General features: G+C 39.6%; 1 protein-coding gene across 2 annotated transcripts in view; it reads left to right on the forward strand.

Moving 5' to 3' along the window:
- Positions 1 to 1,678: 1,678 nt before the first annotated feature.
- The window catches only part of ATP10B (ATPase phospholipid transporting 10B (putative)), a 70,930-nt gene continuing 49,875 nt past the window's right edge, over positions 1,679 to 22,733 (forward strand). The window contains exon 1 of one of the 2 annotated variants that reach the window (XM_015876344.2): positions 1,679 to 1,718. The gene's annotated coding sequence lies outside the window, so the exon portion shown is untranslated. Of the gene's footprint in view, positions 1,719 to 16,067; positions 16,283 to 22,733 lie in introns of those variants that run through there. The other variant, XM_015876342.2, reaches the window with a different exon arrangement.

Raw genomic sequence — 22,733 nt, forward strand, 5'->3', positions numbered from 1 at the left:
GCATTTAAGTAAAAAGGCTTGTCTTTGTGATTAGATCACCACATAGGGAACAGAAAAGAAAAAGGAAACCTGTACTCATCTCTAAATCTTGTAAGCCTCCACCTTTTATTCATATTCACAAAAAAATCTGATTACAGTTGCAATGCTTCTCCCTCCTATTGAAATGGAACTATTTTAGGAAAGTAAGTGGTCTCGAAATGGAAACCCAGAGTTAGACAGTAATGCTAAAGTCAATCACTGTGAGAATAACCAAGTCAATTCTTGATAATGTTTCACATCTTTTTCTGTTTGTTTTTTTTTTCTTTTTTTCTTTTTTTTTTTTAATCTTCCTTTTTCTAGCTATCAGTACTGCTCAGCAACTTAGTTAATGTATTTAGCATTTCCTTTCAAAGCCCAGACTTGTACCTTCTGTGTCACTCTGCCTCCCCTGAGGGAGTCTGCCTTTCCCAGCCTAAATGCAGACTTGTAGCTCTTGTCAGCTTCAGCATCACTAGCAGCTTTGATGGTCTCTGGTTTCCTTCAGCTCCTGTAATACTGCACTTCTTTCACCCTCAGGGTTGGCGGTGCCTCTGAAGGGTCATGGTTGCTCTAACGTAACTGAGTGGCCAGCTGAGTGCCTGCAGAACAGTGAGTTCTCCACAGGAGCATTGACCTATGGTGTATGTTAATGTGAGAACAGGCTAAGCCTCTGGCTTCCAATAGTGAAAAGTTCACGAAAAGTGCAAAGCTGGATACGGCAGCGGGGGGAAGGAGGAAGAAGGTGGCTCAGCCTCCTGTGTCATTTCTTGCAATGCTGTCGTTCCCATCAGTAAATCCACTCCAGCTTTCTAGCGAGTTCACCCTTTGTTGAGTTGTTCTTCTGTGTCAGTGAGTGATATTTCAGGAACCAACTCAAACATTAAAAATAACTATCTGCCATCATTTATTTTTATGAATTTGTATTATTTTAGGCAGCAATTACTGGCTGACTCAGTCACTGGCAATGGAAATGTGTCACTTTAAGTAAGTTGGGCCAAGATTTGAACAAGAATGAGATTATTTGATGAGACGTCAACAAGTGAAGGTTGTAGCCTTGTCAGTGATGACATTAGGAGTTCTAACATGTCCTGTGCAAACTGTCATAACCTTTACGCCAGGACTTCAACAAGATGAATTGTGTATGTCAAGAAAAGCGATGGGTCAGAGCTAGATTGAAATAAATGGGAAGATCAGCACACTTTTATTTTGTGGAGCCTTAAATCAATTTCAAGAGTTTAATTAATAAATAAAGGTTTCACAAAGATTGTAGTGTTGCTTGTTCAACTAAAAAACCAGACTTCAGACCTCAAAAAGACAGATATAGACAGAACTTTAATGCTTTTGTGTGCTATGCCACAGGGTAAAAATTCTAGGTGTCAAAATAGTTGGAAATGTGTTTCAGGACTGATGAAAAAGTTTATTATGTTATAGTAAAATGGGTAATGCTTGTATGGAAAATTGGTAATCACAGCCTGAACCTCTGATTAATCATCTGATTAATCATAAATGAGGCAAGTGTTGGGGCAGCTGTGGGAGTACAGGTGAGAGTAATGGAGCTGTGCTTCCGGAAGGGGTGGAGCTTGACTCCATCTCCTCTAAGACCTCATTTAAGGGCTGACCCCCCACTGAGGCAGCATCTCTTGGAGATTACTCCCTGGTGGAGGTTGCCCCAGCTTTTCCTAGCCAAGGCATCAATATTGGTGAGTTTTCCTTTACAAATAACCTTTTGAATTATCTTTGTTACCATCTTCATATTATTCAACTTTACAGATGTTGTACGCGGTTTTCAAAGCAGAGTTATTTGTTCTCCTGATGTTCCCTGTATCAGTTCTTGAATTGGTCCAAACATTTTCATACTAGAATGCTATTCTTCTGGTGAAATAAGTTCCCAGTTGACCTCACCAATCAATTATAAAGAATTTCTTTCTAATTTTAGTGAAACTACAGATTTAATTTAAAAGTAGGAAGAATACTGGTTGTGTTCAAAGTAGTTTTGTTGGTTTTTTTCCTTTGAATGGGTAGTAATGTCTGAGGTACTAGCATAAATGCATAAACCAGTGGTCTGATTTGTATGTCAGACAAATGGTGCACCAGGTTCTAATGGCCTTCTGCTTTGCAGAAAGGCAGCTGCAATTTGTCCCTCATATTCCTGACAATAGCAGGCTGAAGAGTTAAAGCCACTGTGAAAATGAATGGAATTGGCTTGAGTGTGCAGTTGACATGCAAAAAGGAATGTGAAACAGCATTTCTTAGAAGTGGAAGTCATCTTCTCTGAATCATAAGGTTGCTACCTCAGAACCAAGCGTTCATCCAGGTGTGTTCTATACAAATTAGTTTATGGGATTAAAATCAACAGAAAAAGCATGAGAAGGTGATGGGAAAGTGCTAATTAACATAACCAGGTCTGCATTTTTAGCCAGTACAAAGGCAGGATTGCAGCTATTCCTAACTGTTTATGTCCAAACAAATGATAACAGCTGCTTATTGTCTTAACATGTAAGGAGCTATCACCTTTTCCTATAGATTGAACAATTCTTTTCTAGCTCTACGTGTGGTTTAGTAACTTCCATTTCACTTATATCAGAATGGCATCTGGTTTGCTTTCCAAAGCATTCTCTTTAGAAGGCTTTTAAAACTTATTTTTATATTTGTTCTTTGATGTAAGAGACAATTTTTTTTCCACCTTGCTCATAATACATGAAAGGCAAAAAATACAGATATGAAAATAATTGCCAACTGAGAACATTTGACAGGAAATGACAGGTTCTTTCCACAAAAAGAATGCTAAGGATTTCATATGGATTTATACTCATCTCTTTTAACAGATCCATCCTGTATTAAAGGTTTTACAGGTAATAAATGTGTTGTATCAGAATACACTGTCAGACACTTTGAAAGATTGTTGTCAAGTTATCACCACTTTACGGAAAATAATAAAACAGGACTTTTTTGTTTCATTTCTAAAAGTATTTCATAAAAAATGCCCACTTTGATAAATCTACTATGGAAAAAGAGTCTTCAGTCAAGATAATAGTGACCAGCTTCTCTGGCAGTCACATCAAAAGACAAACAAAAAGTGGAGAAACAGTTGCAAAAGTCTTGGTTACTGCTCCTAGTGGCTATTATTCACCTTTCCTGTCTGCTGTACATATGATCATTTTCTGGCATTGTATACATTGGCATATAGACACTGTATCTCTTTTTCCCTCCGAATATCAAAAATCCGTACTTGTCCTTATCTCTGGGCCATCCAAAAATACTTCTGATAGCTTTCAGTGCTTCAGGCCTCACACAACAGTTTCATGTTCACAGATCTCTTTGTGCCTTAATGTTTATTGCTTTTTTGTTTTTATGGTAGAGGAACTGAAATGGGTTATTACTTCTAACTTATATACAGTATTTATTGACATACGATCTTTTCATAATAGCTTCCCTGATGTTTTAGTAGTTGTCTTAAAAAAAAAGAAAAATGGTGCAATGAATGGAATATTCTTGCATGTTTTTTCACCTGTTGAGATTTTGCAAGCGAGGTTGTCCAGCCACAGCAGTAAGTCCACAATCTGCTTTTTCTGAATTCTGTAATTTTACTGAAGTTGAACAGCTGAAGTAATGTGGATTTTTTCCATCTGTGCCTGTGCTTCCAAGCAGAGTCTTCTATAGCCTAAGGAAAAAGGATCATACAGATTCTGAACAGTGCCTAGTGAACTATGCTAGATGTCTACCCTGGTCTTTCTTCCTAACTGCACTGTAAACCTTTGTGAATTTTAGCTCCCTAAATCACTAGTGTTCAGCTTAATTTTCAAATGTTATGAGCTGCAGCACTGCAGTTATACTTACATTCAAAGTATAATTTATATTTGGGCCTGTTTCTAGCCAATCCCAGGAGGTCCATTGCTCTACATAGCAAAAAAAAGAAATGAGAAACCCTTGGAACTGATTTTCTTCTGAAGTGCATAAGCAGATCCTTTTGAAGCTGAAGGGAAAACAAGACTCCTTGTGGCAATGGTGAGGTGAACAGATAAGGGTGCTGAGGGTATGGGCTGCCGTTCTGAAGGGAACCCATGAGATTTGAGCATGGTGCATTCCAGCTCTGTTTTGTTTACTGTGTACAAGGTGTCCTGGGTCTGCATGGTTGTATGAATTGGTAAAATGGAGAGATTTCTGACTTGCTGACAAGCAGAAGGTTTATTAAAATGTTGTGTTTGGAAAGCAGTTTTAAACACACATTCTTGTTCTCCTTTGCATCACGTTCCTGTCCTATTTGTTGATGGCTTAGCAGAGCTGTTAGCAGGACCTGAGCAACTCTATGCTCAGCCTGGTCAGTTCATGGAATTGTAGGAGTTGGAAGGGATCTCTAGAAATTAAGTCCAACCCTTTTGATAAAGCAGGCTCCCTACAGCAAGTCACACAGGTGGGTCTCGGATATCTCCAGAGAAGGAGACTCCACAGCCTCTCTGGGCAGCTTGTTCTACTGTTCTATAACTCTGACAGTAAAGAAGTTCTTCCTTGTATTGTATTAATATGGAACTTCCTCTGTTCCATTTTCTGTATGTAAAGGGGAGAAGCTGTGACTCTTGACTTTGGGTTCCTGCATGGAAGAGTAAGCTGTAGAGAAAATTAAAGTCAATATTTAGCTGCAAGCAGCAAAACACCTCTTCAGCTACACTCCCAGCATCTGAAGGCCTAAGAAAGCTGGGCTCACTGCTGCTTCTGGGGCAGGGGCAGCTGGAAAAAATGACCAATACACTGGGGCAGACAAAATTTTTCTTTTGTTAATAATCCCTGGTAGAAATACCAAACCTTACTCTTTAGACCTTCCATCTCACCTCCCTTGCTTCTGCTTCGTCCCCTATTGTGTCTGAGGTAGCCTGACCACAGCCTGCAGCATTTGTCTAGTGTCTTCCTAGTTGTGCCTTGGCTGCTCAGTCTCATTAAGTTTCATATACCCTGACAAGGAAAGAGGCAACAGAGTAGTTTCCTCTCCATGGTCCCTTGGGACACCTCCCAGCAGTGGCCTTGAAGGTGTTGTGCTACAGCAGAGGATGCCACTCTGGTCTGTACTGATGGCATCTTTTGCCACTGCTCCCAGTACATCAGCACTGGGTTGGGAGGGGTGTGCTTTCATACAATCTGGCTAAGTAACGGACTACAGAATTTGTTCCAGTGGATACTTTGCATCCACTGAGTTTCAGTTTATTTATTTATTTATTAATAGGCTTATCCTCAAAATGTGGCTTGGATTAGAGTCTGGATCATTTAACTAGTTTTTTTTATTCTCTGGAGATGTGTATTGCCTGTTCCTATGGGAGGGTAATTATCTTTTCCCCATCTAAATCCTGAAAAAAGTTCAAGTGTTTGCTGAGCATTTACAGTGGCATTTGAAGAAACTGAAGCTCAGAGCAGAGCCCCTTCCATCATAACCTTTCCTGCCTCCCTGCTCCTTTTGCCAAGCGCATGCTCCCAGCTCTTTGTAATAAGCCTAAGGCAAGTAAAATCTCAGGAGATGGGCTGCTCAGGTTGAGGTAATACTGACTGCGTAGTTTGCCAAATTAGCTTATAATAATTACGTTCTTAAATTGGTCTGTCTTCGTGGTTATTTTGGCTGGCAGAAAATGAAGAAGCAAAGAAGCTGTTTTTTGCAGCATTTACACACCATGAATATAATTGCTTGGAAGCACTGCAGACTCCAGGACTGAATGCCTTTTTATTTTTTTTAAAAGGTATTTCTAATGAGTATGAGGCAGGCTGTGCTGTTGGCAGTTGCCTGGGTAACTGTGCTCAGACCTCTACCTGGATCCTTCTGCTACAAGTGGAAGAATACACAGTAATTTTGAAATCTGGGCTCCAACATAAAGTATTCTATGGAAATAAGACAGGTCAAAAAAAAATCTCTAAGCCTGCCCCCAGCACAGCATCAGAGAAAATGATGAAGCAATTGATCTCTTACACAAAAGACCTGTATATGACTGGAATAGAAAGGAGCTAGCTCCTTTTGCTTCTGCATCTAATTGTAGATTCTGTCCTGAAACACCTTTACAGCATCAGGAGTGTCTGAACTGAGTCTGGATCTTCAGAAGTAGTTGTGAACCCCAAGGATAGGGATGGCAAAGTTTTTTCCTCACAGGTCAACAGGTCTGCAGAGCCTGCTGCAGCAATCCAGGTTTTGTGGCTGCCAGCCTGTGCTGCTGAGCAGGACTGACTCTGCAGAGTGCTCTGAAATTTCAGTTACTGCAGACAATGTCTATCTGCTTTCACAGTGTTGCTTCCTGCAGGGAACGTCTCTTCTCTGTGCAATTCAATGAGCTGCTTGAAATTTCTAAATTACTTGTGTCCTTGTAACCTTGGAGACTACATTCCTCCTACTGCTACAACAAAACATTTGGAATCAAAGTGTAGTGGTCTTTGGAGCGTGCTGCAAGGCTGATTTATCTGGGTGTTTGAAAAGGGGAGGAGGTTTGAAGGTGAAAATTGCAATGTAGTACATTAATACTTCCTAGGCGTGGTAAATAGGAAATTAAACCCACTCCCCAGTGTTGAGATGTACTATATGGATTCTGGCTTCTACATGTATAAAAGTACCTGTCATATGCAGAGGAAGGGTTGTTGAAATATCCTCCTTCTAGCAGGAGGTAGAAAAGATGAATAACCATTCTGAGAAACATGAAGGAAAACATTAGCAAGGTAATTCTGACTAAAATTAAGGCTTGAATATAGCTAACTGTAAACACGCTACTTTTCATGTTGAATGGTATGTGCAGAAAAAATAATTACATAATAATTAAGCTACAATAGGTATTTTCCCATTAGAGGTTCTTCTCCCCATGCTGATGAGTTCACTTCCTGCCAAACAGAAGTAGAGACCCTGAAGTTATTGCTGCCTCTTTCTGCTACAGGCTGCCCCAAAGAGTGTTTTCCTAAAAGAGGACAGAGGATACAAATTGAATTTCCAAATATTTCATTTTTAAATGATGGAAGGGGTTAAATACAGAGCCTGAGATTTTTCTTCCATTTCCATCCATGAGTTTTAAATCTGCTACTTTTGAGTAGAATCCCTTTTTCTAAACAAATTCAGAGAACTGTAGCTTTGAAACTTACTTATTTGCAAGCTCTCTATACTGCTCAGTCTGTTATTTAACCTGGTATTTTTTAAATGCCTTTTTTGGCTGTTCCTGTAAAACTGTGATTGTGTTTTCTAAGTTATTTTAGTCAGGGAGCTTGAGAAGAGTTGTGTTAGATAACGTGAAAATAAGTGTGGTGTTTGTTTTCCACGAGATTGAAGAGGGTGTCTGTATGTGATGTAGAGCCAATGAGGCACAAATCTCCATGTCAGAAAAGCAAACAGGCGGCATTGCTCTCCTCTTTCCTTCTTACCTAAGCACACAGTGGAGGTTTGGCTTAAAAGGGCTGTTACTGTGCCTAGTATTAACACATTTCAAATCACGGAATATCCTGAGTTAGAAGGGATCTCTAAGGACCATCGAGTCCACCACTTGGCTGCACACACAACCACATGAAAATCAGACCCTGTGTCTGAGAGTGTTGTCCAAACACTCCCAAAACTCCAGCAGCTTGGGGCCGTGCCTGCTGCCTGGGCAGACCATTCCATGCCCACCTCTGGGGCAGAACCTTTCTCTGACCCACACCTGACACAGCTCCATGCCATTCCCTCAGGCCCTATAGCTGCCACAGAGAGCAGAGCTCAGCATTGCCCTCTGCTCCCTGTGAGGAGCTGCAGCCACCGTGAGCCTCCTCTCAGCCTGCTCTGCTCTGACTTCAGCTGCCCCTCATACATCCTGCTCTACAGAACTGTCCCCACCTTTGTAGCCATCTCTTGGACACTCTCTAATAGATGCACGTGTCCTTTTTGTACTGTGATGCCCACATCTGCACACAGTACTTGAGGTGAAGCTGCTTCACCAGCGAAAATAGAAAAAGCTCTGGAAAGCTGCTGCCATTCTGTATACTGGCTTCTTAAATTTATTCTTTTTTCTGAACTCATTGGAGAAAACAGAAAGGAGGGAATTCTGAATAAGCCCTAGCAGGTCATCATTTTGCTGCAGTGAGTTACCTGGAAATATTCCTGGAAACCCATCCTCTTTCCTTTAATCTTTTTCTAAGCATCTTTGGACTGCTCTCTGGTGAGTGATGGTAACTAAGGGAGTATAAGTATTTTCTGAAAGCTTTCTTGTCTGGGTAGCCAGCAGACTGTCGGGAACTTGCTTTGGACCCTTTTCTGGGCTCTGCCTAAAGTTTGAGTTTCTCAGTGAGCACCGTTGCATATCCAAAAGCACTTGAAAATATAGCCTTGTCTGCAGGTTCCTGGTCTCTTCCGATGGGTAATGTAAGGTCTGATGGAACCTGGCTCACTGCAGCCAGTTACAACAGCCAGGGACAGGCCCACAGATGACTTGTCACAGAATAACAGAACTGTAGAGGCTGGAAGGGACCTCTAGAGATCATCTAGTCCAATCCTCTGCCAAAGCAGGCTCCTTAGGCCAGGCTGCATAGGTAGGTGTTCAGGAGGATCTTAAACATCTCTAGAGAAGGAGAATTCACAACCTTTCTGTTTAGTCTGTGACCTTCCCATGCAGCTCTGAGGCTGATGTGCAACAGCTGGAACTCAGTAACCTGGGTGTCCCATTTCTGATGTGGTGACTAATTAAAGACTTTCAGTCAAGGTTGACAGCTATAAAATGTGTGCTGTATTGACAATTAAAAATAAGAGCACCCTACCCATAATAAACCAGAGCTGCAATTTGGCAACAGAAATGTTTGCCCTATAATCAGTGCTTCTCTGGTGCATGGAAGAGATTCCCAGTGCAGAGAGAAAGATATCTGATTTCTTTTTATTTCTTCTACATTGTCTAACTTTAAATAAAAGTGTTCCGAAGAGGGTAACTTTCAGGACATGCCTACTTCTCCCAGAACATATTTCACAGTTTATGTTGCATGTGACTGATTTTGTTGTTTTGAGCTGGGAGGGCATTATGAGGTTGGGGAAAGCTATAAGTATGTATGCTTATCAATGTCATCTCTAGACACAAGAAGAGTTACAGTGGTAGGTGGTGCTGCTGTTTTTTCTAGGTTTTCTTGATAGTTATTAATTTAAAATATATATAAATATATATTTTGGTCCTTTGCTATGTTTACACTTCCTAAATGTAGATACCTAATTTATAACATTTTGCTGCAGACATAATTAGAAGAGACAGGCTCCTTGTATAATCTCAGAGAAATTTTCTCAAACCAGGCTTTGCAGTAGCCTTACCTTTACTCTTAACTAAAGGAAGATCTGAATTTGGATTTAGATATTTTGACTTTGTGTAGCTCTCCAGAGCTATTAAATCACAGACAAGATTTGCTATCCTTGTCAGATCTCAGGTCTGCAAATTTCTGAATTCCTTAAGTAGCAGTAGAGCCTCTGTCCTTGGAAATATGCAGAACTTGTGTGAATGAGGCCTGAGCAATCTGATTTAACTCTGAATTTGGCCCTGCTCTTGACTGGGGGCTTGGACCTTCAAAGGTCCTGTCTAATCTGAATGATTTTGTGAGTCCAAACATGACAGCTCAGGGCATAACCTTGCAAGAGTTTCTTTTCAGTCTCTCAGTTCAGAACTGACTCACCCTCCTTGAGCATGAAAATTAAGGAGAATCTGTAGATCCTATACGTTTATAAATTATACAATTATTCTCATCTTGGTAGCAAGAGAAGTATATTGTACCTTTTTCTTTACAAATCTCTGTTTTTCACTACCACTCTTCAAACTCTAATCATTCCTCGAAAGATAAGGTGTTGAGAAAGCAGAAGCAATCACTTAAGCTGTGTCGAGTAAGTCAGTGGGGAGAAGAGTTCAGGACCTGAAAGGGTTTTACTTGGTGCACTGTTTACTATTTTATTCTCTTCAAAATGGTGCTTGAACAGAGTGGATGAAAAGAACATCAGTGAGTACAACGCTAAGTGAAGTGAACTGGATGGACTCTAGGGGCTTCTTTCCAGCCCATCGTGCTAGTCTGCGTAATACGCTTGTCTCCTGAAGTGAATAGCAGCGTGGAAAATCCTGTAGTAGCAAGAAAACAGAGTGTGAGTGTGTGCCCAGAGGATTGTAGATGGCCTGTTGAGTGTGGAGACTGTTGCTCTGATTGTGTCTTGTTGAAAAGATCCAGTTCAGCTGGCACTTGTTTCCAGCTTCAGCAGCATGTCTGGGAACAGAAAGCTGCTTGTGAGCCAAAGCACAGATCTAGGCTGATCAGAACAGAGAAGGGAAAGTACCCAGCCAGCCTGCTGGAGCTGTCAGAGAAGCACAAGGTTCCCCAGGGGCTGTATAAATAAGGAGCTGTCTGGGCGGGAGTTTTGAAAGGAAGCCAGATGGCTGCAGTTGCTTGCGAGGATGTTGATATGCCAAATAACTTTTTACATTTCTAATGTGTGAAAAAGGTTTTGCCCTTGCCTTCAAAGTAGCAGAGAGATTGTCATGCTGCCTGTTACTTCTCTGGCTTTTTTTTCTCTTTTTTCTTCCCATGCAGCAGGTTTTGCTGTAACCATCCTACAAATAGCTCATGAGATACCTACTGCTTAATCTGTGATCCGCCTAGCAATGCTGCTGCTGTAAATTGTGGGGATGCTGTGTTAGATTGGCAGCAAATGCAGAGTTTAGAGAGTTGTGCGTATCTGGCTGAATTCCAAATGGATAATTACATTCTGCCTACCTAAAATTCCCCTTATGGCTTTGCGAAATCCCTTGCTCAAAGCTGTTATTATAACGTTGCTATTGACTCTTAATTGGTGACTACCTTCCGCTCTAAAAGAGACTGCATTTTGGTGACAAATGAGGTGACCTGCTATGTGCTGCAGTTTCCCCATCATAAATCCGTGTGAAAAAATGTGCTTTTTTTATGCACCCCTCACCTTAGTTGCTCTCTCCCCAGCGACATATTTCTACAAGGAGTACTTATGAAGTACTCACCTCTGATTCACCTAGACGTTTATCAAAGCTCTTCTATCATACACAGAATCACAGATTCCTAGAATCATACTAGTTGGAAAACTAAGATCATCAGCTCCAACCATCTACCCATCCCTATCAAAACTGCCCACTAACCATGTCCCTCAGTGCCACATCTCCATATTTCTGGAGCACCTCCAGGGATGGTGCCTCTACCATTTCCCTGGACAGCCTGCTCCAATGCCCCAGCAATCTCTTAGAGAAAAAACACAGTTATTTTCTCCTGCTTTGCAGTAGATGCTTTGCTTTGATGCTCAGAGTGTTTATCAGAGATCTGAAGTGGCTATGGCCAGGAGCAGATATCAAAGGCTGGAATTAGGCATATTCACCTATATTTGACTGTAATTAAACAAACATTTGAGAATTCACACATCTGCTTTGTGCTTTTTTAGGCTTGTAGCCATGCACTAAGCTTATTACTTTAACTTTATTCTCCACATAAGGTACATACATGGGAATGACAAGAATGTTAAGTTGCATAAAGTAAGTTTTGCAATAATCTTGTAGAAGAATTTAGTGTTTAGGTTCCATTTCCATCCTCTTTCCTGAAACCTCCTCTAATTAGTAAAAAAAAAACGCCTGTTCAGGAGAATGTGTCGCTTACTGCTGGGGAAAAAAAAGCAAAGCGGAACAAAGCCTATGGAGCACGCTGGAGAGTTACAAACTTGTTCTCAGCTTCTGAAAACAACTCCATAATAAGCCTCCCACATTAAGGATCTGAGGTTTAAAAAAAAATAAATAAATAAAGCTGTGATGTTCCTGCTAATGACACCACATTTCAGTAACCTGGATAATACCCTCATAGTGTTTATGCTCTGAAGGCTTTACGAGAATAAACAAGTCTTTGCTGTAGAAGTGCAGCTTCTACAGCTTGGTTTGGGGAGGAGTGAGTCTCCTGGTTGTGGAATAACATGACTGCACTTGCATTGCATCCCTTTGTTCAGGGGAGGTTCCCTTGGCACTCTCCTTAGTCTGGCTGTTTTTGCAATAACTGTGAAGTGTTGATGTCTTTGAATATGAACGTAACTGATTAGAATGTTCCTGCTGGGGAGGAAAAGGGCAATGACAGACATCCTAACTGTGCATGATTGCCTTTGCATCCAGGCTAAAAGAAACACAGTGCCTACATCATAATCTTGCGAACCTGAGCTGCATTGCTGGTCTTGTTCATTTCTATACTTGTTATGAAGAGTTCCACATTATGTGCTTGCGTTTGAATGCGTTACTTTCTTTTTTCCTGAGACAAACTGGAAAACACAGTGGCACTGCTCTCCCTGCCTTTCACATCGGCAAAATACACAAACTAAAAGTAGTCTCCCATAGGCCTGAGGTCTGATTCTTGCAGTCCCATTCTTAGCACTGTGGTACAGCTGCTAAGTGACTTACTTATTTTTAAATGTGAAGAGTTCAGCTAATTTCCCCTAGCAATGAATCAGTCACTGTGAAGCCAGTTTGGCTACAAGCAAATAACCACCAGTTTCATCTTGTTCTTGCAGTACTTAGAGCATCTGTCTGTTTTCATTTTGCCAGCCTTAAAGCATGTTTATGAGATGGCAAATATTATCACTGTAATATTGATAGGGAAATTTATCCATCAAAAGGAAGCAGTGTACAGTGCACAGCCTATTCACTTAATATGTATAAGGACTGCTCTGAAAGAAATGCTACTATTTTATTATGTTGCCACACAACATCTGAGGCGTATGTTAGTGGGATGGCAGTTAAGGTTGAACCTTCCTGGCAGTTTTCTATTGCATTTTGTTGCTGTGTGATAGATGGCAGTAGAGAGGCAGTGTGACACAACGGCTTCTGACACGGAAGTGTGTAAGGAGCAAAGGTCTGTCATTCAGATCCTCCATGCAGAAAGAATGGCACCCATTGATATCCATCAACATTTGCAGGATATTTATGGGGACCAAAGAGTGGATGTGAGCACAGTGAGGTGTTGGGTGGTGTATTGCAGCAGTGGTAGTAGCAAGGAGTGATGTGAAAGACAAGCTATGTTCCAGATGATCATACACAGTTTGAAGATTATGGAGCACATTACTAGTCCTGGCTGGACTGTCCTACCACACTCACCATATAGTCCAGATTTGGTGCTTTCTGATTTCCATCTCTCCAAGCTGATGAGAGATGGAATGCATGGGCAATGCTTTCCTAGCAATGATTGTCATAGCAGCTGTGAAGCAGTTGATCACCCCTGGTGCAGATATTTACAGGTGCAGTATGCAGGCTCTCATACATTCCTTGTGTAAACGTATAGCAGATGGTGGTAGCTATGTTGAAAAATAGTGTTCTGTAGCCAAGAATTTGTAGTATCAAATAGTGTTATTGCTCTCTTGTATCTGCCATAGTTTCCATGGAAATAAATAGGAGGTATTACTTTCAGAGTGACCTACATATTATTGAAATCTGAATTCTGGTCCAGTGCAGCAGCACTGGTGTCATTTAACTATAAACCTCTCTGCTTTAGGTTTCATTTAGGTTTCGTTCGCTTGTTTATCCTGCTGCCCTCCTCAGGGCCATTAGAGCTGTACTGGAGCGTGGGGAGTAGTGGTGCTCAGCCTCCCACATTACTCGTTCTCTGAGAGAGTGTTTCTGCCAGCAGGATGTTCAGTGAGCCAGATTACATGATTTAATATTTTTCAGGAACTGTAATAACAAGGCTAGAAGAAATGGCCAAAATGGTGCATCTTCCATTTTGACCAGTAGGTGAAGCTAAAGAGATTTATTGGATGGAAATACTGTCATCCTAATATTAATAAAACAAAAGGTTTGGGGTAGCACCACGCAGTTATTTTTCCATGTGAATTTATGAGTGCATTTAGGGAGAGTCGTTTTTCTTCACCTGGTTCTCTTTCCCTCAGAGTGAATGATGGCTGTGCCACTCCTGGCTGCGAGGCGAGCAGAGAGCAAACAGTTCATAAATGTAACTGCCTTCAGGAGGAGTCTTCATGTGTACAGAAAAGCGCTCTAACAGAGGGAACAGGCAGGGTGGGCAGGCAGTAAAACAAATACATTGCTGCTTAGAAAGTTGTCATTGCTTGGTTTATACCTCACCTGCTGTCTGATACAGACCGAGTGGAAATATTTTCAGTGCAGTTATCTAGGAGCTTTTTCTTAGGGATTTCTGCTTGTCTCCAGTATGCCGTGCCAGTTATCTACTCCCCTCCCTTTGTGCCTGTTCTTCTGTTGACATCTACAGTGTTACATAAGAAAAATGAATCTGGACCGTTTGCTACAAATACACTTCAACATATTTAATTCTAATTCTCTTTCATGCTGTATACAAGGAAAGATTCTTACTGTTCCTTATTGGTCTCAACACAGCATAGCTCAGAAAACTCCTTCCATAGTTCAGGAAGGGCTCCTTATAGTTCAGTTTAGAAAAAAAAAAAAAAAAAAAAAAAGGAAATATTTTAATAAATTTACATTCAAAAGCTGTTTCAGAGGAGAATCTGTGAGATTCTTCCCTAGCAGCTTTTTGAACCAAAACATTTCTTTGTTACTAACAAATGGCACTGACATAACTTAGTGCTGTTGCCTACGTATGATTGGGTCAAAGTAATGTATTAATCTTTCTTTAAAAAGAGGAGTGGTCTGAAAAGCTAAAACCTGTGCACACTGAAAATTATACATATATAAGAAACAGAGCCTTGAACCCACGTTCTCTGCATTCTGTTCATCTTTAAAATCTAGTGTCTTTTGGAAACACAGCCTCGAATCTGCGAGTATCTGGAATTATAAGTTAACACGCTTGCGTAGTTTAACCCAGCATACTCTGTGATTCTGCATTTATACAGGGAGTTTTGCATCTCTCTGTACAGTGCAGTCCTGGTGGGGCATTGTTAGACAATTTTTGTTCTTTCTGTGACACAGCCATTTTTCTATTTGCAAAATAGGTGGTTATCTTACATCATCAAGCCTTTACAACAGCTACCTAGTTAATTATTGCAAAATACACAGAAGGCTTTAAAATAAGTGGTAAACAGAGTTTGTTGGTGTTATCAAATCAAGAACTGCATTAAGCACTGAATTTTACTCAATACAGGAAAAACTCAGTAAAGGCATTGACCATTGTTAGTTTGAAACCAGGCCATGTAATGTTGTGGTCCAGACAGCATCAGAACTGGGAAGCTTGACTCTTCACTTTAACAGCTTTTTTCCTACCCAGAAAATTACAGTTCCTAGTGAGCAATGTTTCTGGGGTATGTGTATTCCTTTCATACCTCTTATTTCCATTAAATAAGTGCTGAAATGTTACAGATTGGTTTGTCTGTTGTGTAATAACAATGTTGACCAACTTCACCTGTGGGTTTTGGACAAGGGAAACTTATTCCTGAAAATGGAATTCAGTGATACCCAACAGTTAACCATGTGCTGAGGCACAGTGGTGCACTGGTGAATGAATAGATTATACACTAACCCAAGAAATACAGTTTTGCCAAAAGAATTTGTCTTCTAACTGATAAGAATAGTAAACTTGTTCTGCGGCAGGTTCTTCTGGTTCAGAATGTTGTAAGAGTACGTGCAGATTGTGGTGGTTATGTTATAAACTTCACCCACTCAAATGATGGTGTTAGTTATTACATGCTGCTTGTGCGTATCACACCTTTACTCCAGGAAATGTAACTGCCAGGATCCCATGGCACTTCTGACTTCAATATATGCTGATGTAATTAGTAGAGCCAACAGGGTTCACACTCATGACACTAAAGACAGAGCAAATACTTGAGAAAGAGAGGAACACAGCTCAAGGGTTTGAATATCTCTCTTCCAATTCAGTAGAAAATAAATGCCACTGATTTCAGCAGTAGGCTGGCTGGGCTTACATAAGATAGTTAATAAATGAGCAGACATCCAGGAAGTCAGACTGACTGCTTCATAGGCTGGTAGTACTGTGTGTTCAAAACAAAGTTGTTAAACAATTCCTGTTTCTATGACCATCTTCAGGGTCACAGCTGAAAGTGGTTCATGCAGTAAGTGGAGAAGATGGCTGAGTCAAGTACGAAGTGTAGCAGCAGGTTGTAATCAACATCAGTGTGGAGATATAAATTACATTCAGGTGCTTTTACAAGCAGGAAATGTTTGAATTTACAGCAGTAGTATAGAAGCTGCATTCTTTGACAAAAGCAGTCTTTGGATGTAGTGGTGAAGAAGTTCTTTCTTACAGTTTGCTGCCACCTGTAATGCTTCACCTTTTGTTAGGAGGAGTTGGTCACAAGTCTCTGTTGAGCAAGTTGTGCAGCAAGAAGAGGCGGGTAGGAAGTAGGTTTTTTTTTTTATATTGGAAGCTATTGAATATAAAAAGCCTAGAAGTGAAGCCATTTATACATCAGACTAAATCAACGTTAATACTTACTATCGCTTTTTGGTTGTTTGTTGTATTTTTGGTGTTTTTTCTATTTTTAATATTGTCTGCTTTAGGTTTATAGCAAACTGGTGTACCTTGAATAACCATTATTTATTTATTATTTACATCAGAAATCGGTCATACTTTAAAAGCAAGGAAAAAAGTATTTGCTGTGGCTACAAATCATCAGAACAACTGTATACTTTGTGTTCTGTTTTGTGTATTTTGTGTTTCTTTTGCGTCACTCTGATTTTTGTGCCAGTGTTTACAATTATATATTATGTTCTTATGTACCACAACCAAACAAAAAGCCCACAGGACAGGTGAACAAATGAGCTTTTCATGTGTTACAATTCAGGTTCTCACGCAGTTTCTTGGATGTTTTAGAAAGTAATTCAATAATAATGGGGAAAATACCATTTAAGGCATTTCTTCAGGATGTTTTCACAGTCTGATGTATATCATTCTGCTTTAAAAGTACGTTTCAGACTTAAGAAATCTTCAGTAGGATTAAAATGTTTTCATTTCCATTGGATAGGTAGTAATTAAGAGCACAAGTAATGATAATACAATCTTAGAAGTTGCAGTTAGGAGAAAGGAGGATTTATGATGAGGGAAGGTTGTATTTGGAATTAGATTTCTTAATTCCTTCCAGCTTGAGGCTTCACACTTGCTTTTATGACATCATTTATGTCCTGTTATGCCTCTTCTCTTCTGGAATCAGTCAACTGTTTGTTCGTTATCACAATGGTTTTGCATTAATGTAAGTGATTGCAAGAAACTGCAAATCAATTATTAAAAAAAAAAACAAAACAGGAAATCCTCAGAATGTGAAAAATGTGTATTTGTTCTTTTTCATTGAGGTTTCTGATGAAGTTTCATATGGAAATAAGAGTTTTCTGAAGTTTCAAGTTTATATATATTATCTATATTACATATATATGTATATTTATACCAGACTTTGTATTAAATGTTGCTAGAGTTGTAGAACTTGCATGTAGACTGGGAGAGAAGGTTTTAACTGTGTGCCTAGGAAGTATCTGTACTCCAGAGTGAGGAGATGCTCAGTCAGGATGATTGCCTTTCTTAAACCCAGAATAGTTATTGCATGGAGCATTAGGGCTTTGTGGTGCTTCCCATCTGCCTGTTTTTTCTTGACAAGCCTTTGCCTTGCCTGATTTTCTAAAAGAGAGCTCTGCAGAACAGCACATGGGTTCTTCGCTGTTTCTTTACTGCTTACTTGTGACAATATTTAAAACAACATGTTCGGTATATGAAGCCTGAGTAAATGGAATTATGTTTTGTTTTGTTTCTCTGAGATTTTTGAAGAGTTTACTTTCATTGAATATGTTCTTTTGAGTTTCTACTTGTCCAGCCTCACTCCAGTACATCTGATATCCTGGAAATACATCATTTCTGAAGTAACTGGGTTCTTTTCTCTTGCTGTGGGTATGTGTTGTTCTGCAGGAGAAAAATATAAAGCTTCCAAAGATTGCTTAATCACTGTTACCTTGCAAAAGCTCTGGCTTGAGTCAAAGTACAAATGTAATTTCCCTTTCGCTCCATGGAGCATCAACTGTAGGCCATTGCTGCCTGATATCTTGCCATGGAAAGAGAAAGAATAGCTTAACTAGCTTTAGGCACTTAGAAAAAAAAAATGCGACATAAGTGCAGCAGCGTTTACTCCTGAATTCCAAAACTTTCCCCATCATTGCTGTCCCAGCTGGCTGCCTGTCAGGACTGACTCATTTTCTTTGGAATAAGGTGGTGTTCCCCAAAGTTGATGTTGTATCACTGTGGCCTGACAGGGGGAGGAAAGGGAAAGGTCATGGAGGAATAGAACTATAGACGGAACAAGGCAGTTAGATACCTTTTCAGCAAAATTTGCCTTGATTTGATTCATTGTCAACGTTGGTCTTTTAGATTTTATCAACACAGAGTTGAAGGCCAATACCTTGTGAAGTTAACTTGTGTACAGTATTTGCTGCTAACTTACAAAGTTGATTTTGTTTTAGTATCCCATTCTATCTGGTTTAATTAAATGCAAAATGTACGTATCAGCTACTTTAGATGAGGATGAAAGAGAATAGGAGGAACAAAGGAAAGAGTTTAGAAGGGAATTTTACTACTGCTTTGAGAGAAAAAATAATAATAATAATTAAAAAAAACAAACAAACAAAAAAACAAGGAATTCTTCCAAGGAGCATTCAGAAGTACTTAATAATTCATTGTATGCTCAGATTCTTGTATGGAAATTTGGCATCAGCTTCGAGGCCAAGGAAATCTGTGCTTTAGCAATAATGGGTGGTAAGTTTCATGTCTCTTAACCTATCACCACCCTCTGCCAGCTGACATGGTCCTCTTACTTCACCTGGTGCTCCTGGCATTATACCTTCCTGCTGGCATTACCTTTATAGTCTGAATTCACACTATCAAAAAGGCCCAAAAAGCATCATTTCTGAAAGAAGCAGAAAAAATCTATCCTGGAATGTTACCCAGGTGCTGCTGGACATTCCTTCAACAATACTGCGTGATTAGATGCTGATTAAGCTTTCCTTTGATCTTTGATTGATATGGAGCTGTGCCCTACTTCATTGGTGGTTGTTTTAGCCTTTCTGGTTTTTCTTTCCGTTTTGTATAAATAAGTAACTGTTCTCTTTGGGACACTTTAGTTTAATATTCATATTTGGAGAACTGAAATTAGAGTCAGCACATTCTGACAAAACCAGAGCTGCATAAAAGGTTTTTACATATAAAGGATCTTCTGGTCAGTTTCCAGTTCATCTTCAATTTTGTAGCTTCCTTTTGGACTTTTTCAGCATTGCTGAGTTCCCACATGAACATCTGCAACATAATTTTGATCATAAGTGCTTTATAATCATACACGCTATAAATATTAGATTGTCTTTTAGAGGCCACTTCACTTTGATTTTGAATATTAAGTGGAACAAACAACAACAAAAAAATATTATTCAGACAATCACTCTAATTTCAGTGTCCTCGTTTCTGGGCTAAAATGCAACTAAATTCTGCCGTTGCCAGAGTTTGAAATACATAGTCTTCTAATTAAGTAGTATGCAGAACCACTCAAAATGCTAGCAATAGGGGCAGAAAATGGATTGAAACACATAGAAAACTCATCTTTACCAGCAAACTCATAAGATTTCTGAATAGCTGGACTAGAGCAGAAGAGAGAACCTCCAATGTCATCTAGTCCAATCATCAGCTTACCACCATGACCACCTATCTTTCTGGGAGATGTAATGGCATTCACTGCCCATGTCCTGGGCATCAAACTGTAAGGAACCTCAAGAATTTCTCATTTGAAGTCACAAAAGCAAAGACCGGTCTGCTCTTTAAATCTCCAGTCAATCTTCATTCTCCAAAGTTACATCTTGCTATTAGGCACTTTCACAAAGCACTGTGCGGGTATCTCTTCCTAGTATTTCCTAAGCTGAAAGTGGGAGTGAGCAGGGTAAAATTAATTACAGTGTTGGAAGATTGTAATGTTGCAGAATCTATCTCTGCCTACATTCATAAAAAATGCAGTGGGCCTGAAAGTAGTAAGAGTAGTTCTGGAGTAGTGCTGGCAGCAGTGATACTCACTGCAGTTAGCAATATTAGTTGTCTACCTCTTCATTTAAATGAGCACCCAATAGGAGGAGCAAAGCAAACTCCTTATTCTCAGAATTATGCTGAGCACTTCATCCTGCATTGCTATTTGTGAGGTGCCATCTTCCTTCTTGAATAACATCTGATAATCATCCTTGTCTGTGTGTCTTGTATGTCAGCATATGCTGAGCTCAAATCTATTTTGAAGGCAGTCTTAATAGCACAGCTGCAACCCTGTGGAAGGTTGCGCTGCCTGAACGTGTCTCTGCACTCCCCAGCTAAAGGAAAGTTCTGTAGTAGGCTGTATCATTCAGTCTGTCCTGGGGAAAGAGTCTTATAATTAACCTATTATTGCAAGATCTTTGGCTTTCTTCTCCACGGAAAGAGAATCCTGTTGAGACATGAAAAATGTGTCAATCTAGTATAATAATAGAATAGTGAAGCCCTGTAGTCTAATGACGCATTAGAATTATGAAAAGCTCTTTTCTGTTTATCCCACACAAACTTGCACTCAAAAACATTATGTAACTGTTAATCCATAATATATTTATCTTGTCAGTTGAAAGACAGCAGTCTGCAGTGTCCAGTGTTTCTTGAATGAAGCAGCCCTTTCAGGCTCCTTTTTTTCGTTTTCTAGCAACTTTCTTTCATACTCCAAGCATTATTGCTCTAATATAAAATGTTACAGCATCATTTGAGTCTGTGGCCTATATCCTGCTAATCAGTGCAATTGCCTTCCTTATTCTTCTCAGTCTCCTTTCCCTTTTCCATTGGTGTTAACCATCAACATGACCAGGACCAGAAAGGAATCTCTATTCAGTATCACCAAAAACTGGTAGAGCTCCTTAGCAGTTAATTTCAAAGCAGATAAAGAACTTTGTGACTGAGATTTCCATAATATTCAGCTCACTTAGTAAGGTTTATCTCCACAACCAAACCTTTCCCAGAATGACTCTTTTCAGTGAATACCACATTGTCTGTGTAGGATGCCAAGGATACAAATGGTTGCTGCATTCAATTAGGAAATACAATAACAGTTTTGCAATAGAAGAGTTAAGTATCAGAAGGGATTTCTATTATTTAATGCCTTCCATGCTATACAGGTGACATAGAAATGAAAATATTAGGTGAAAAGTTGGAAGGATATTTTCTTTAACTGGAGTTTTCTATAATGCTTACACCTGCATGGAGGTGCTGCCTCTGTGGTTTTTCTTCACAGTACTTTTTTTCAGAAATAATCTCCACTCTGTCTGAAATATTGCCCCAAAGTGAACTTTTCTGAAACATCCAATCAACCTCTGAAAACAAGGTCTAGGCCTCATCTCACTTTGGTAGTTCTTCACGTTGCCTATGAGAAGGAATTATTTTTTAAACATGAGTGAATCATCTTTAGTAAACAGCAAATGAGTCATGATTGCATGAGTTTCCTGTGCATCTACAGGAAGGACAGAATTCCTGTCTCCAAAATTCTGGGACACAGGCATTTACAGCAACAGGAAAGATAATCATCCCACTTATCTCTAGCTTCCAAACACATCCTGATCCCACCAGATATCTTCGTAGATATGCTTCTAGATATTGTTCTAGATATGATTGAGTGCTATCTGTTAAAGCTTACCACAAGGTGGGATAAATTCTGAGTGCTCTGACTTTGCAGAACTTGTTCAGGGCAGAAACTCAGCACTAGCCTTAGCAATGGTGACAGTTCCATTCACTGATGAAATGGAGTAATAATAAATTAAATGAGTATTTCAAAACATGAATGGTGGCCTTAGGCTGTATGAGATATAATTAATGTCTGCTTATTGCAACAAATACATCGCTGTTATGTTTACAGCATGTGCTGAATCCTCTTTCTGATACAGAAATAGTAAATAACAGTAGTAGTCAATATCTCACAAACAGTATATTTTTCAGAGTACTGTTACAAAACTTAGACAAAATGTGTTCATTTTCCATGAATACCATTGAGCATTCTTTTTAATTAGTAGAAGTTGGATGTTTTAATCTATGTGCAAAAGGCAAGGAAAAAATTATTCAGTGACGATGTTCCTGATGATAATTGTGAAATTGCACTCTACTGCAGAAGGAATGTGATGTCAGTCCTCCTTTTCTTTCTAGGGAATTCAAACTTTTTTTCAACACCTTTCTGTCAACAGTGTGAATGATAGTGTTTCTGTTCACAGGGATTCTAAGTCTTTCATCGAGCATCAGAAGTCTAGAAAACTTGTTTAGACTTAAATCCTATTATTTGATGGGAGATGCACCAAGGTTTTCATGCTTAACTTCTTGCTTTTCATGTTTCAGGAAGTTTGATGTGGGCTTGTGAAATAACATGACCATGTCTAGCCTTCTGTTAACACCAGATACACACTTTTCACTTCAAACCTGAATATAATCGGGTGTCTGCTTGTTACCTTTACTAGAAATAAGTTATACTTTAATTACTTATATGTTGCATGAGATATTTTGTCTTGTGTTAGCTTTTTTGCATGTCTCTTCCACTTGGAGGTCAGAAAAGAGGGACCAAACTGAACCCAAACAGAGGTTAGGTTAAGTACGCCTTTGTCAAATCACTCTCTCTCCCCTGCAGACCATATCTGACTCATAACACATTGCCTATAATTCATCTATGGTCTCAGTCCCATGGGGATGCTGTTTTTAATTCCCTTGCAGCAAGCCCTGAAGGCTGATTAGCTGCATGGATGCTGACTACACTCAAGCATCTATATGAATATGGCCTTCAT

Source organism: Coturnix japonica, chromosome 13 (genome assembly GCF_001577835.2).
Source record: "Coturnix japonica isolate 7356 chromosome 13, Coturnix japonica 2.1, whole genome shotgun sequence".
Lineage (NCBI taxonomy): Eukaryota > Metazoa > Chordata > Aves > Galliformes > Phasianidae > Coturnix > Coturnix japonica.